This window comes from Mustelus asterias, chromosome 4 (assembly GCF_964213995.1).
Source record: "Mustelus asterias chromosome 4, sMusAst1.hap1.1, whole genome shotgun sequence".
NCBI classification, from domain to species: domain Eukaryota; kingdom Metazoa; phylum Chordata; class Chondrichthyes; order Carcharhiniformes; family Triakidae; genus Mustelus; species Mustelus asterias.
The window spans coordinates 19,274,977-19,290,474 of NC_135804.1; the positions used below are offsets into that span (position 1 = coordinate 19,274,977).

Consider the following 15,498-nt stretch of genomic DNA (forward strand, 5'->3'; position numbering starts at 1 on the left):
GAATTGTTCTTTAGCTCTTAAAATGGACCATTATTACTCTTATTATTGATATGTATTGTACTTGCATATTTTTAGTTGACCACTAGAGGCTCCCCCTGATGGGAATATTGCAGCAATTACACACCGATGTCTTCTCTTGTATTGTTTTCATTATTTTTTAATGGAAAACTCTAGAGGGTCTGGAAATAAAAAGCCGCTAATTATTCCTACACCAGTTTGTGTATTTATATTAACGCAACATCTTACTTATGTTTGGCATAAGTAAATGATGTTCAAGTGAAAAGTCCCACCAACGTCCTTCACAAGTAGCACAAATGTGTCCCAATCCCATCTTAATTTGCAATTTCAAACCCGTCACATTACTTATTATGAAAAAGGTGAAATGCGAAGGGCAATTAGAATTAATTTTACATGAGAGTGTTACTGTGGCAGTAAAAGTAATCTATTCTTTGTAAGGGATGTACAGAGTTAATAGGCAGTTGCCATTCAATTACAAGGCAACTGTTCAATTGAAAATTTACAATGTGATCAGAAGCCACAGGAGGAAAGTTGTTTATCACATCAGCACAAAACCCAAGATAAAATCACTACTAGAAGCACTGATTTGACCATTTTTAAATTATTTACCTCACCACCTCCAATCCTGAGTAAATCAACTCATCTGATGATCTGCTGCTGCCTGTATCCTAACCTGCACAAAGTCCCACACATCCATCTCGAAGTTCAAAGCAGGTACCTGGGAACACCAGCACTTAGAGATGTCTTCCAATTCACTCATCATCCTGACTTGGAAATATATCGCCATTCCTTCACTGTCACTGGGTTTGGAGGGTGCTGCCTAAGAAGCCTTGGTGAGTTCATCTTGTACATCTTGTGGGTGGTACACATGGCTGCCACTGTTCGGCAGTGGTGGAGGGATTAAATGTTCATGGAGAAGATGCCAATCAAGTGGACTGCTTTGTCCTGGATGGTGTCAAACTTTTTGCGTGTTGTTGGAGCTGCACTTACTCAGACAAGGGGAGAGTATTCCATCAGACTCCTGACTTGTGCCATGTAGATTGTGGATAGACTTTGGGGAGTCCTGTTCACCACAGGACTCCTAGCCTTTGACCTCCTCTGGTAGTCTGTGTTTATATGGCTAGTCCAGTTCAGTTTCTGGTCAATGGTAATTCCTAGGATGTTGATAGAATGGGAATGCCATTGAATGTCAAGAGGTGATGGTTAGATTCTCTCTTGCTGGAGATTGTCATTGCCTGCACTTGTACGGTGCAAATGTTATTTGCCCAAACCTGGATATTGACTAGGCCTTGCTGCATGGACTGCTTCAGTAACTGAGGAGTCATGAATGGTTGTGAATATTATGCAATCATCAGCGAACATCCTTACTTCTGACCTTATAATGCAACGAAGATCATTTGTGGAGCAGCTGAAGATGGTTGGGCACAGGACTTCAACCTGAGGAACTCCTGCAATGATGTCCTGGAACTCAGATGACTGACCTTTAACAACCATGATCATCTTCCTTTGTGCTGCAGATGATTCCAACCAGCATAGTGTTTTTCCCTGACTTCCATTGGCTCCAGTGTTATTAGGGTTCCTTGATGCCATACTCGGTCAAATGTTGCCTTGATGTCAAGAGCAGTCACTCTCACCTCACCCCTGGGGTTCAGCTCCTTTATCCATGTTTTAACCAAGGCTGTAGAATAATCCAGCCCCTGCGGAACCCAAACTGACCAGGAAAGTGCCGCTTTATAGCACTGTTGATGAATCATTCCATCACTTTACTGATGATCGAGAGTAGGCTTATGGGATGGCAATTGGCTGGGTTTCATCTGTCCTGTTTTTTGTGTACAGGACATATCTGTGCAATTTTCCATATTATCGTATTGATGCCAAAGTTGTTTAAGCTGTAAGCTCTGACATTTCACCCCTCTCATCCTTCTTTACAGCTTTCCTTAAAATCACCCTGCTTCAGGAACTTATGGTCACCCCTCCTTTTTGACTTTGCACCATTTTTTCCTTAATTACCCATTTGCGAAACATTTTGACACACTTTCCCATGGTGTAGGCCTCACCATTGCTATTTTGTTTTAATCATACATCGGAACTGTCTTAATCGATTCTAGACTGTGTTGTGCTCGAAGTTATAGTGATAACCTACAGATATACAGCTTTCTTATCACCGATGGCCCTCGAGAAATTAACACAACAATGCATGGAATAAACACATCATCAATAGCACAAATACTCTTAATTTATGTCATAACAATCACAAATTTATTATATTGACAATAAAGAGAAAAATGCTTAAGCCGTTACATTTTATTGCTGTGTCAATGAGCTTCCTGTGTGATCATCACAAATTGCTCCCAACGTAACCATCAGTATTTCTTCAAACTGTTTTCAGCTCAAAACATTTGGACTCAAAGTTCCACGGAATAATGTGTTGACTGCTTAAGACCTCCAGTGTTGACTCCACAGACAGGTTAAGAACACCTTTCATTTAAGTACCTCAGCTAGTCACTTGTGATATTAGAAACACATGTTGGGCACCACCTGCTCCAGAAGTCCACAAACTGCAATGTTGAGGTCCCCCCGATACCCCTCCACCACCACCAACCCCCCCCCACCCGCCCCCCCCGCTACATTCTGCGCACTCTCATTCCCTTCTCTATGAACGGTATGCTTTGTCTGTATAGTGCGCAAGAAACAATACTTTTCACTGTACACTAATACATGTGACAATAATAAATTAAATTAAATCAAATCAAAATCTACCCTTTAGCTGATGAATCAGCACCTCCGGGAGGAAACCGGAGCACCCAGGGGAAACCCACGCAGACACGGGGAGAACGTGCAGACTCCACACAGTCAGTCACCCAAGGCTGGAATTGAACCCGGGTCCCTGATGCTGTGAGGCAGCAGCGCTAACCACTGTACTGTCATGGGATTAGAAGTCACTTGTGTGGACTCCACTGACAGGTATCTCCTGACTATTTACCATTGTGTTGGTACCACCTTAGGAAGCAGAGTCCATATACTACGCACTGCTCTACTCACCCCAGTCTATCTAATGGCAGAGTACAGCTGTTCAACCTGGTTCAGAGTCACCACACAAACATGGTAGATATCTTCCTCTAGAAAGACCTGAGGGTTAATTCTAACATTTTGAAACCAACACATCGTAATTAATTTAAGCCCCACCAGCTGCTGTGGTGGAATTTGAACCGATGTCCCTGGTTCCACTAGAGCAGTAGCATTATCCCCACTATTCCATTGTCTCCAATATCTCCCATGAGGCAGATAAAGGCCCCCTCCCAATCATAAAGCCCGGGTGAGCTTCCTCGATCCAGCATATCCATATTCCAAGGTACTTTGCATCTCTTCTACCTCCATGGAATCATAGAATCATGCAATCCTTACAGTGCAGAAGGAGCCCATTTGGCTCATCGAGTCTGTACCGACCACAATCCTATCCCCATAACCTCTCGTATTTATCCTGCTAATTTCCCTGACACTAAGGGTCAATTTATCATGGCCAACCAGCCTAACCCGCACATCTTTGGAGTGTGGGAGGAATCCGGAGCACCCGGAGGAAACGTATGCAGACACGGGGAGAACATGCAAACTCCACACAGACAGTGAACCAAGCCAGGAATCGAACCCGGGTCCCTGACGCTGCTAACCACTGTGCCACCCTGTCTCCCTTGACCTCTGGAGTTACAGTGTGACTGTGTTGCTAAAGATCTTGGATGCTCAACTCCGCTATCTGCAGGAACAGCCCAATCCTAGAATTACAAAATCTATAATAATATCTCTGAAAGATTCTCTCAACTTGAAACGGGCAGTGCATAGAAAGTTCAAACTCTCTAAACTCAACTGAGATTCTGGCAGCAAAATGGAATGAAGACTTTTTCTGTTCGTTATTTATCGCAACATCGTACCCAGTTTCTTTGTAAATTCTGTTATGATTTTGACAGTCATCGGGAACAGTAGAAATCTTTCCGTATGATGATGAAAATTACAGCATGTTAAATCACACAGCCAGGCAGGATCTAAATAACTTAGAAGCTGCAAACTAAAGGCAAAAGATGCGCTGTAGATTAGTCAGCCTCTGAACAGAAAAACATATCTGACACTTCAGATGGCACACCTTATCACAATAATTCAGATAGTCTACTGTGCAGAATGGCTTCATACCATTATAAACGCACCAAAAGACACAAATGTCAATAGCAGAGGTGTAATGATTGATTGATCATTCTACTAATCCAATCTGAATACATTGATGACATCCGACCAGATTTTGTTTGCACGGCAAATCTTTTAAGCCCATAATTTATGTGCATTGAATAAACAGCGCCAGAGATTCCGTCAGTATTTAAATGTCAGGGTTTGAGTTGCAGTAGTTTCTCTAGATGAGCAGTTTAGAAATTGTATTCAATAAAATAGGGTCGAAGAAAATAGAATGATTTTACTCATTTCATTGTTTCATCCTCCCCGACGTGAAATTGTTTCTGCAACATTTCATCCCATTTTCTAACATTTAAAATAACTTGGAATTTAGGTCGATGGGTCCCAGATGAAGAAGTGAGTGTTTGCTACTAGCTCTGGAAATTGAAGGTCTGAGCTTGAGCCTTCCCTGACATTCATATTACTTTCATTGAGCAAGGTTTCTCAACTCTGAGCCAGTCCATTGGACAAAATGCTGCAAAGTGCGTGAGAGCTTGATCACTGGGACAAAAGGAAAGTGATGACCACGAAACCAAAAGGAAAGTGGCAGCATCAGTCCCTCCCCACAGAAACACATCATCTCTTGGTCAGCCACAGAGTGGCTTTCACAGCAGTGTGTTCATCGCATTCGCCTGGCTGAAGGGAGGAATGTGGCATTGAATGGCAGCACTTGAGACTTAAATCAGGAACAATGTCAAGGGGATGATTTTACGGATATACGCTTTTAAAGTTATATTCAAACGTTATATTCAATTGCTGCCAGAGCAATTTGAAATTCCCCTAAACTCACAAGGTGTGAAACATGTTAACATATTGGGAAAATATTACGCACCCTACTTAATAAAACATTTTTTTTCCAGTGTAACTTAATTTGGAGCTTTATTTAGGGGAGGCAATGGTCTAGTGGTATTATTGTTGAACTATTAATCCAGAAACTCGGCTAATGTTCTGGGGACCCAGGTTCAAATCCCGCCATGACAGGTGGTGGAATTTGAATTCAATATTTTAAAAATCTGGAATTAAGAATCTACTGATGACCACAAAACCATTGTTGATTGTTGGAAAAACCCATCTGTTTCGCTAATGTCCTTTAGGGAAGGAAATCTGCCATCCTTACCTGGTCTGGCCTACATGTGACTCCAGAGCTACAGCAATGCATTTGACTCTCAACTGCCCTCCAACAGCAACTAGGGATGGGCAATAAATGCTGGCCAACCAGCAACACCCATGTCCCACAAATGAATTTTTTTTAAAAAGCTATTGTATCATTGGGCAGACATATGCTACTGCATGACTGTTCTGGAAAACAAGAGTACCTATTTCTTGCATATCGGTGGTGTAATCAAGCTTGTCGTGGTTGGATTTAACAGCAGATGCAATGTGGACTACAGCTTTAATCTTCATCACCAATTAAAACAACAACTTGCATTCATATTGCACTGTTAGTGCAGTGAACATCCCAAAATGTGTCACATGAGTGTGATCAACCAAAAACCGGCACAGAGTCAGAAAAGGAGATATTAGGGCAGATGACCTCAAGCTTGAATAAAGAAGTATGTCTTAATAAGCATATGGAACGAGGGACGAGAGGTAGGGAGGTGAAGAGGTTCAGTGAATGAGAGATTTTTTTTATTTTTAACATTTTTGGGATCTATTGTGTTATTTTGTGAAGCAGGTTTGTGGGTGTGTGCGTGCGAAACTAATTTAATTAAATTGAAGAGAGATTGTCTGTAAGGACTCAGACATAAAATAGTGTACGTGCTAAAGGCGTGCATTTGAAGTCGGTATGGCCAAGTGAATTATCTCTAAGTAAACAAGTGGTGGGTGGAAATTTGCATTGGGAGATAAGTCATGGGTTGGATTTTCAGCAGTTAAATTTCAAATGGGCGTAAAAAGGTGTTACAACTTCGAAAAGGTCATGAATAAACCAGGAAAGGTAATTAAATTAAAAGAGAAATAAGTGTATTTAAGGAGAGATGTTGAGCTCTGTGGGGGTGGTTGGGTTTGTGAGACCTCCTGGGAAAAGAGGAGGTTGCAAAGTTTGAAGCAGCAATTTCAGCCAATCCAGAAAAGTGTCTTTATTCAGAAAGCAGAGCTTTGTATTTGAAGTTTCTTAAGTTTCCACAACAGACTAGAAGGCAGTTAGAGAAATCCTGCTGCATACTTTTTCTACAGCAACAACAGATTTGTCTTGTAGTAATATCACTGGAATTTTGTAGTTAATCATCTATACGGAACGATTGTCTAAGGGGTGGTTTACCTGTGCATCTAACTAAATGAGGTTCTTTTGAATAATGTTCTGTGAAGCAAATTTTAACGATGAAACTGTAATCTTATGTGTTTAAGTTTTATTTGTTCATAAATAATTTAATTTAATGTTTAAATTTCCAAAGGTGTTATTGGAATTTGTGGCTTTGAATTCAGTAGACTTTGATTCTCATTGTCAGAATACAAACAAAGAGCGCCATGATACATGGGTCAAGTATCCCTTTGGGATTTGGTTTGTGCAGCATCTGCTGTATCAGAACAGGAGGGAATTCCGAAGCTTAAGGCCACAGTAGCTGAAATCACAGCCGCCAAAGGTGTAGCAATTAAAACGAGGGATGTACAGGAGGCCAGAGGACAAAATGTAGGCAGATTGCAGGAGGAGATTACAGAATGGGGTGGGGCAGGACCATGGAGAGATTTGAGAACAAAAATTAGACTGTTGAAACTGAGTTGTTTGTGAAGCAGCATCCAATATAGGGTAAAAGCAAATTACTGCAGATGCTGGAATCTGAAACCAAATGAGAAAACGCCGGAAAATCTCAGCAGGTCTGGCAGCATCTGTAAGGAGAGAAAAGAGCTGACGTTTCGAGTCCAGGTGACCCTTTGTCAAAGCTAAAAGGCAGAGAAAGTGGGAGATATTTATACTGCAGGGTGAGGGAATGAAAGATGAATCATAGCCACAAAAACAAGGGGAAAGGCTGCTAATGGCAGCCCATAGAGAGAATAAAAGGTGTGAATGGCCAAATGGCAGAAAAGCGGAAATCAGAGGGTAAACTGTGACAGGTGAAGATGTGGGTTGAGGGGGGAGATGGGTGGGAGAGAGGTAAAATTGAGAAGAAGGGGGAAAGGGGGAGCAAAGAAGGAGAAAAGGTAAGGAAAGGGGGGACAAAATAGAGGGAAAGAGTGGAGGAGAAAGAAAAATAAAGAAAGACAATAAAGAAATGAAAGGTAGAGAACAGTTAAAAATGAAATAAAATGAAAATATAGGGGTTGAAGTGGGCTAGAGCTAATCATCTGAAGTTGTTGAATTTGATGTTGAGACCGGAAGGCTGTAACGTGTCTAACCGGAAGATGAGATGCTGTTCCTCCAGTTTGCGTTGAGCTTCACTGGAACATATAGGTTAGTGAACACAGGGATTTTTTTTGAATGGGTCATGCCGGAAGATGGTCAACAGGGTTTTGGATGAGCTTATGTTTATGGAGTGTGGTCACAACGGTAAACATCCTTCATTTAATCAGCATGACATTTCCATTGTTCTTTATCCTGCTGGCCTGTGTGAATGGGATGCTAATTGTGTTTAATTGTATGTAGGTGGTGAGCACTAACAAGGGATCAACTTGATTCCCCCTATAAATAGACACAGACTTAATGCGCGATTAAATCACTCGGGAGGCTAGATTGTACCCGGGAAATAAAGGCTTTTATTAATAACAAGAATGGAGCATACTATATACAATACAATCCCAGACTAAAGGGTCACCAGGCAGTGCAGTGACCTTTATACTCCTCCAGGTAGGCGGAGCCAACTGGAGTGTACCACAGAACAATATCAACAGGTAGAACACCCCAACCCTAACCCCAACAGTGACAACAGTAACATATCTACAAGTACCCATAGTGCTGACCATCTATGGTTCAGTACCCATAGTGGTAACCATCTATGGTTCACCACAAGACTAAAACTTAGGAGGATATAATTGCAATGTGTAAAGATTGGTTCTATCCTTCACTAACTATCTCAAAATAGAATCCCTACAATGCAGAAGGAGGCCATTCAGCCCATCGAGTCTGCACTGACCACAAGCCCACCCAGTCCCTATCCCCGTAGCCCTACGTATTTACACTAAGGGGCAATTTACCATGGCCAATCAACCTAACCCGCACATCTTTGGACTGTGGGAGGAAACCAGAGCACCCGGAGGAAACCCACACAGACACAAAGAGAATGTGCAAACTCCACACAGACAGTGACCCAAGCCAGGATTCTAACCGGGGTCCCTGGTGCTGTGAGGCAGCAGTGCTAACCACTGTGCTACCCATAAGACAGCAAGTGTGAATGAGGCTGATGAATTACTGTCTACTAATTAGAGTTGACAATGTTGACAGTTACCCCAGTCCAACGCTCGCATCTCCACATCATAACTAATTAGAGAGCAGAGCTGCACTAGGGGCAGAACCAGTTGTGAACCTGGTCTAAATGTCCAAAATTTAATTTACTTAGATTATTAATCCCTTGAAAATTGCCCCATCGCATTCTTATTTGTTTGCCCAAAATCAAATTCAAGTCCCAGAAGTGATAGAAAAGGTTCTTGTTATTGCACTTGTTCCAGGGTTATGGTCACATGTATTTTCTGAAGATTTGCACATTTTTTTGATTGCATAGCGTTTAGGGGAGAAACAGTTTGCTAAACAATACTGTTAACCCATCAATTCTTTTTGATGATGTCTCTGTAAAGTACATTAGGATTTTTTTTTACATTACCAGCCTGAGCTACTGTAAGCTATTATTGTTATCAGGGCCTAATGAGTCCATAAAAAAAGCTAAACAACCATTAATAAAATTGAAATGAAGTTATGCCCATGGCATAAAGGTCTGTTAAATCTAAACAATTTCTCCATAAAATATGTGAATGGAAATCTGCATTTTTGGATGAGTTTCTTGCTTACCTAAGCAAACTGAATATTTTATCATTTAAGGTGAGAGGGGCAAAGTTCAAAGGAAATGTGAGGGGTAAGTTTTTTTACACAGAGAGTGGTAGGTGTCTGGAATGTGCTGCCAGGGTTAGTGGTGCAGGCAGATATGTTAAGGGGATTTAAGGGGCTTTTAGATAAGCACATGAATATGCAAGGAATAGAGGGATAAGGACCAAGGACAGGCAGAAGGGATTAGTTTAATTTGACGTCATGTTCGGCACAACATCATGGGCCGAAGGGCCTGTTCCTGTGCTGTACTGTTCTATGTTCTATGTTATGTAAAGTGTCAAAGAAAAAGATTTTGGGTAAAAGCAAATTACTGCTTTCTTGAATCTTGAAAAAGACTTTGGAATTGATTGCAATATGAATTTAGTTCAGGTTAAAGTATCAAGCATATCATAACAATACATTGCAAATTTAGCTGTAGCTTTTATTCTACCTGAGAAAAAAAAAACTCTTTTTTTCCCCCTGAACCTTGTTGAGATGTGAATGACACAACCAATTTACCACAAATCATGGGCAATTCTGTGGTCTGGTTTCATGGCTGCTGAGAAATGTATTGAAACTGTCCCACATAATTCCATGCAGCATTTGTCTGGATGAGATTCGAATGCAGATCCATCCCAAAGGCAACAAGACCTTTTGATTTGAATTATTATTGTCATGTGTATTGGGATACAGTGAAAATTATTGTTTCTTGCGCGCTATTCAGAAAATTCGAAACATAGAAGTTCGGAGCAGGAGGAGGCCATTTGGCCCTTCGAGCCTGCTCCACCATTCATTACAATCATGGCTGACCATCCAACTCAATGGCCTAACCCTGCTTTTTCCTCATAATCTTTGATCCCATTTGCCCCAAGTGCTATATCCAGCTGCCTCTTGAATACATTCAATGTTTTGGCATCAGCTACTTCCTATGGTAATGAATTCCACAGGCTCACCACTATTTGGGTGAAGAAATATCTCCTCACCTCTGTCCTAAATGGTCTATCCTGAATCCTCGGACTGTGAACCCTTGTTCTGGACTCCCCCACCATCGGGAATATCCTCCCTGCATCTACCCTGTCTAGTCCTGTTCGAATTTTATAAGTCTCTTTGAGATCCCCCCTCATTCGTCTGAACTCCAGACAAAGCATACCGTTCATAGGGGAAAAAAAGAGAGAATGCAGAACGTAGTGTTACAGTCATAGCTAGAGTGTAGAGAAAGATCAACTTAAGGTAAGGTCTGATGGCAGCAGGGAAGAAGCGGCTCTTGTCCGGAATACTTAGGGGGGACTTTTACCATTTTGAGCCCAAGTACCGGATCTGGGCGTCAAATAGATCCGTGCCTGGAATCCTCTTTCCAGCGCGCTCATACACATTTTGCCGGCTCCGGTCCGATTCACGCTCTGTGCGGGGCTTAGCGCTGGCGGACCGATCGGAACTCTGAACTGCGCATGCGCAGTTCGAAAAAAATCTGACAGAGCGCGCCCGGGCTCGGAAAAAAAAGCAGAAAGCGGAGAGAGCGGCTCTCTGACGTTCATCCTGTGATCGGGGGGGTTGCGGGGGGGTGGGGGGGGGGGTGGGGTGGGAGAGGAGGGGGTGTGACGTCTCATCCCCTGGGGGGAAGGGGGGGAAGAGAGGAGAGGGGATATGGCGACTCATCCCCTGGGGGGGGGGGGGGGGGGGGGAGCGGAGGAGAGAAGCTGTGACGTCTCATCCTCTGGTCGGGGGGAGGGGGGGGGGGGGGGGTTGGCTGCCAGTCTGCGGCCGATCTCTTCTGCCGGAGTGCACTTGCGGCCTTGCCATCCCACAAAACCTTCAGGATGAAGCGATTCCGCGCTAAGACGATGAAGCAGAACCGGCCGATTCCACAGTGGCTGATTCCACAGTGTAAAGGGATACACCATCACTGGTACACTACCAGCCACAGCCATCTCTCCCACTCTCTTGCCCCTGCAGGGAAGGGTAATCTGTGGCTGGTAGTGTACCTTCCCCCCGCCACCCCCCCCTCGCCCCAGGGGATGAGACATCACACCCCCTCCCCTCCCAACCCCCTGCCCTCACCCCAGCGGATGAGACGTCTCACCCCCTCTCCTCCTGCGCCCCCCCCCGTCCCACCCAAAGGATGAGTCATCACACCCCCTCCCCTCCCAACCCCCCGCCCTCGCCCCAGCGGATGAGACGTCACACCCCCTCTCCTCCTCCCACCCCCCTCCCGCCCCAACCAGAGAATGACCTGGGTCAGAGAGCCGTTGCAGTCTCTGACCCCGCTCTTCGGAAGCTGCAGTGGCGACTTCAGACTTTTATTTTGCAGGTTGGTTACAGCGCGGACGCGGATCGGGCCAGAAGACGGTAAAGTGGGATTTGGCGGTAGAGTTGGGCGCGCGGTTCATTAAATCGATTTAAATGCATGCAAATGCATTTAAATCATCGGGCCACCCGATTTGGGCGTGGGCCGGATCCGGGCCCGAATCGGGTGTCGGTAAAGGCGCGATCTGCTTGGATTCGGGTGCAGATCGCGGTATAGGCCCGATGCCCAACTTTACCGCGATTTTGCGCCCGTTTGGTAAAATCAGGCCCTTAGAATTGACAATAATAAAGTGGACTATCATCAAAATAACAAATCAAATCCTCAGAGGAGAACAAAAGCACATTTAAGATTGGATCAATCTGCAATTAAAAATTAATGAATATTGACTTCAATGTTTTGAGTTGCAGCGAATGGCAGTGTTTTATGTATTTGTGCTTGATAGCCTTTTTTAAAACCAATTAAGTTGAACAATGAGCTTCAAATTTGTAAAAACAAAAGCAAATAAAACTAACAATGAAATCAAGACACAAGGCAAACATTTGCAAGAGTTATTTTGGATGTTCCCTTTTCTGGGGTTGGCGGGGCTGTACTATGAGGAGAGATTGGTTCGAGTGGACCTGTATGAACTGGAATTTAGAAGGATGAAAGGAGATCAGATAGAGATGTATGAAATTCTAACAGGGCTGGACAGCTAGATTCAGAGAGGATGTTTTCCCTGGTTGGGGAATATAGACAGTAAACGTTTTAACAACACCAGGTTAAAGTCCAGCAGGTTTATTTGGTAGCAAATGCCATTAGCTTTCGGAGCGCTGCTCCTTCGTCAGATGGAGTGGATATCTGCTCTCAAACAGGGCATACAGAGACACAAAATCAAGTTCCAGAATACTGATTAGAATGCGAATCTTTACAACTAATCAAGTCTTAAAGATACAGACAATGTGAGTGGAGAGAGCATTAGGCACAGGTTAAAGAAATGTGTATTGTCTCCAGACAGGACAGCCAGTGAGATTCTGCAAGTCCAGGAGGCAAGCTGTGGGGGTGACCAATATTGTGACATGGACCCAAGATCCCAGGTTGAGGCCGTCCTCATGTGTGCGGAACTTGGCTATCAGTTTCTGCTCAGTGACTCTGCACTGTCGTGTGTCGTGAAGGCCGCCTTGGAGAACGTTTACCCGAAGATCAGAGGCTGAATGCCCGTGACCGCTGAAGTGCTCCCCCACAGGAAGAGAACAGTCTTGCCTGGTGATTGTCGAGCGGCGTTCATTCATCTGTTGTCGTAGCGTCTGCATGGTTTCACGTTACGACAATGGATGAACGAACACCACTCGACAATCACCAGGCAAGACTGTTCTCTTCCTGTGGGGGAGCACTTCAGTGGTCACGGGCATTCAGCCTCTGATCTTCGGGTAAGCGTTCTCCAAGGCGGCCTTCACGACACACGACAGCGCAGAGACGCTGAGCAGAAACTGATAGCCAAGTTCCACACACATGAGGACGGCCTAAACCGGGATCTTGGGTTCATGTCACACTATCGGTAACCCCCACAGCTTGCCTCCTGGACTTGCAGAATCTCACTGGCTGTCCTGTCTGGAGACAATACACATTTCTTTAACCTGTGCCTAATGCTCCCTCCACTCACATTGTCTGTATCTTTAAGACCTGATTAGCTGAAAAGATTCGCATTCTAATCAGTATTCTGTAACTTGATTTTGTCTCTGTATGCCCTGTTTGAGATCAGATATCCACTCCATCTGACGAAGGAGCAGCACTCCGAAAGCTAATGGCATTTGCTACCAAATAAGCCTGTTGGACTTTAACCTGGTGTTGTTAAAACTCTTACTGTGTTTACCCCAGTCCAACGCCGGCATCTCCACATCATGGGGAATATAGAACCAGGGAACACAATCTTAGGATACAGAAGGACATGGAAACTTTGGAGAGAGTGCAAAGAAGGTTCACCAGGATGTTGCCTGGTCTCAAAGGCGTTGACCATGAGGAGAGGTTGAATAAACTTGGATTGTTTTCACTGGAAAGACGGAGGTTGAGGGGAAATCTGATTGAGGTCTACAAAATTATGAGAGGCATAGACAGGGTAGATGGTCAGAGGCTCTTTCCCAGGGTGGAAGTATCACTTGCAAGGAGACACAGGTTCAAGGTGAGAGCGGGAAAGTTTAAGGGAGATGTGCGGGGTAAGATTTTCAACGCAGAGAGTGATGGGTGCCTGGAATGCTCTGCCAGAGAAAGCACAGTGGAAGCAGGCACATTAGCCACATTTAAGAGGCATCTGGTTGGGTACATATATAGGGAAGGAATAGAGGAATCTGGTCCCAGTAAGGGAAGAAGGTATTTTTTTAGTTTAGTTAGGGCATCATGCTCGCACAGGCTTGGAGGGCCGAAGGGCCTGTTCCTATGCTGCACTTTTCTTTTCTCCCTTTGTTCTTTGTATTTAGGACTGAGATGAGGAAATATTACTTCACTCAGAGGGTGGTGAACCTGTGAAGTTCTCTACCACAGAAGGCCAAATCACTGAATGTATCCAAGAAAGAGATAGATACATTTCAGATTTTAAAGGCATCAAGAGTTATGTGGGGAAAGGAAGACTATGGCATTAAGATAGAGGATCAGCCATGATCATATAGAATGGCGGAGGCAATTCGAAGGGCCGAATGCTCTACTTCTGCTCCTAGTTTCGATGTTTCCATTCTTGCTTACTTAGTCTGTTTGTGGAAGAAATGGTACTAACCATTCTGAGCAGAAATTGTTTCTGAAAAGCCAACTGAAAACTGCAATCATTGGATAAATGACAAAAGTTTGGATCCTGCAGATCTGTTGATCATTTTCATGGCAGGATATTTATGTTGTGTCTGTTTTCAAAAAATATTCAATAGGTTGTCCACAGCCCTTGGATTCAGAACAAGAAAGTAAACAAACTTCAAAAACCTTAAAAACTAGTGCATATGTCAAAAAAAACAATATAGTTTCACCCAACATGTCTGAGCGCACTGTAAATTTAACTATAAAAATCCTATTTTTCTACAGGGACTAAGTGAAGACAGCTTATGGAATAATAGGACTCTGTGGTGATTTATATCTATGGATTGGATGTCACATTTAAAAACTCAGTGTTTCAATCATGTGGCAAGTCAAGAGCAGGGATCCTCTATCTGGATTTAAGAGCTGAACAAGAAGCACGTTGCAAACGTGCTGAAACTGTTCACATAAAGAAGTCATAATGTTGAACAAGGTACGTAAAAGTGGAGCTAGTAAAGGTTTTCTCTTTCTTTCTGTTATCAGTTTTTTTTCCCTTTTTGCTTATTAGAATGGCTTTCCATGGTAACAAAAATCACCTTTGGAGATTTGGCTTTGGCGAGAACCACAGTTAGTTTTCAACCTACATTCAGCACCATTGAACGCCTCTCTGGGTACAGCCAGGAAACAAACATCATTCACTTTGGAGTACTTGAACAAATATTGATGCCAGAATGATTCAAAGCTTCTGCCAATGACAGAGCACCTTGGCTTGATTTTGTAATCATTTGTTTTTTGGACTGTTTAATGCATAATTTTCCTTCCTACATTTCCACCTTTTTGCTATTGTTTCTCCCACGAATGTTCTGGAACAGTGACCTTCCCAGTCACCAGAAATGGCACTCATTCGTCACCTCAAAGATGTGCTGCCAATTTTTCTTGCCTAATGCATTGCACTCTACCCCTTCAATGTACTTCAACATCCGTCTGCAAACTGATTAAACATTTTGATCAATGCTGATCAGGAAGCTTCTGCTGTCATGAAAAAAAATGTGACTTGATGCAATGTTAGTTAGCCAGTTGCTAAAGCCATCTCATTTTCTTGAATTAGTGCCCAGTGCTTATTTTGTGCAGTTGGTACAAACATGGAAAGTACATGCTAATTAATCCAAAGGGTGCTTCACAAACACATTAGTGATGTTTTGTGTTGTATTCAATGATATCCATTGTTTGAATATTGGTCAGAGGGCTACAGCTAATT

At 43.4% G+C, this 15,498-nt stretch overlaps 1 protein-coding gene across 2 annotated transcripts in view; it reads right to left on the reverse strand.

Annotated features, from left to right (window-relative positions):
* The window catches only part of cdh13 (cadherin 13, H-cadherin (heart)), a 1,022,665-nt gene that overhangs the window by 368,934 nt on the left and 638,233 nt on the right, over window positions 1-15,498 (reverse strand). The gene's annotated exons all lie outside the window — the stretch shown is intronic.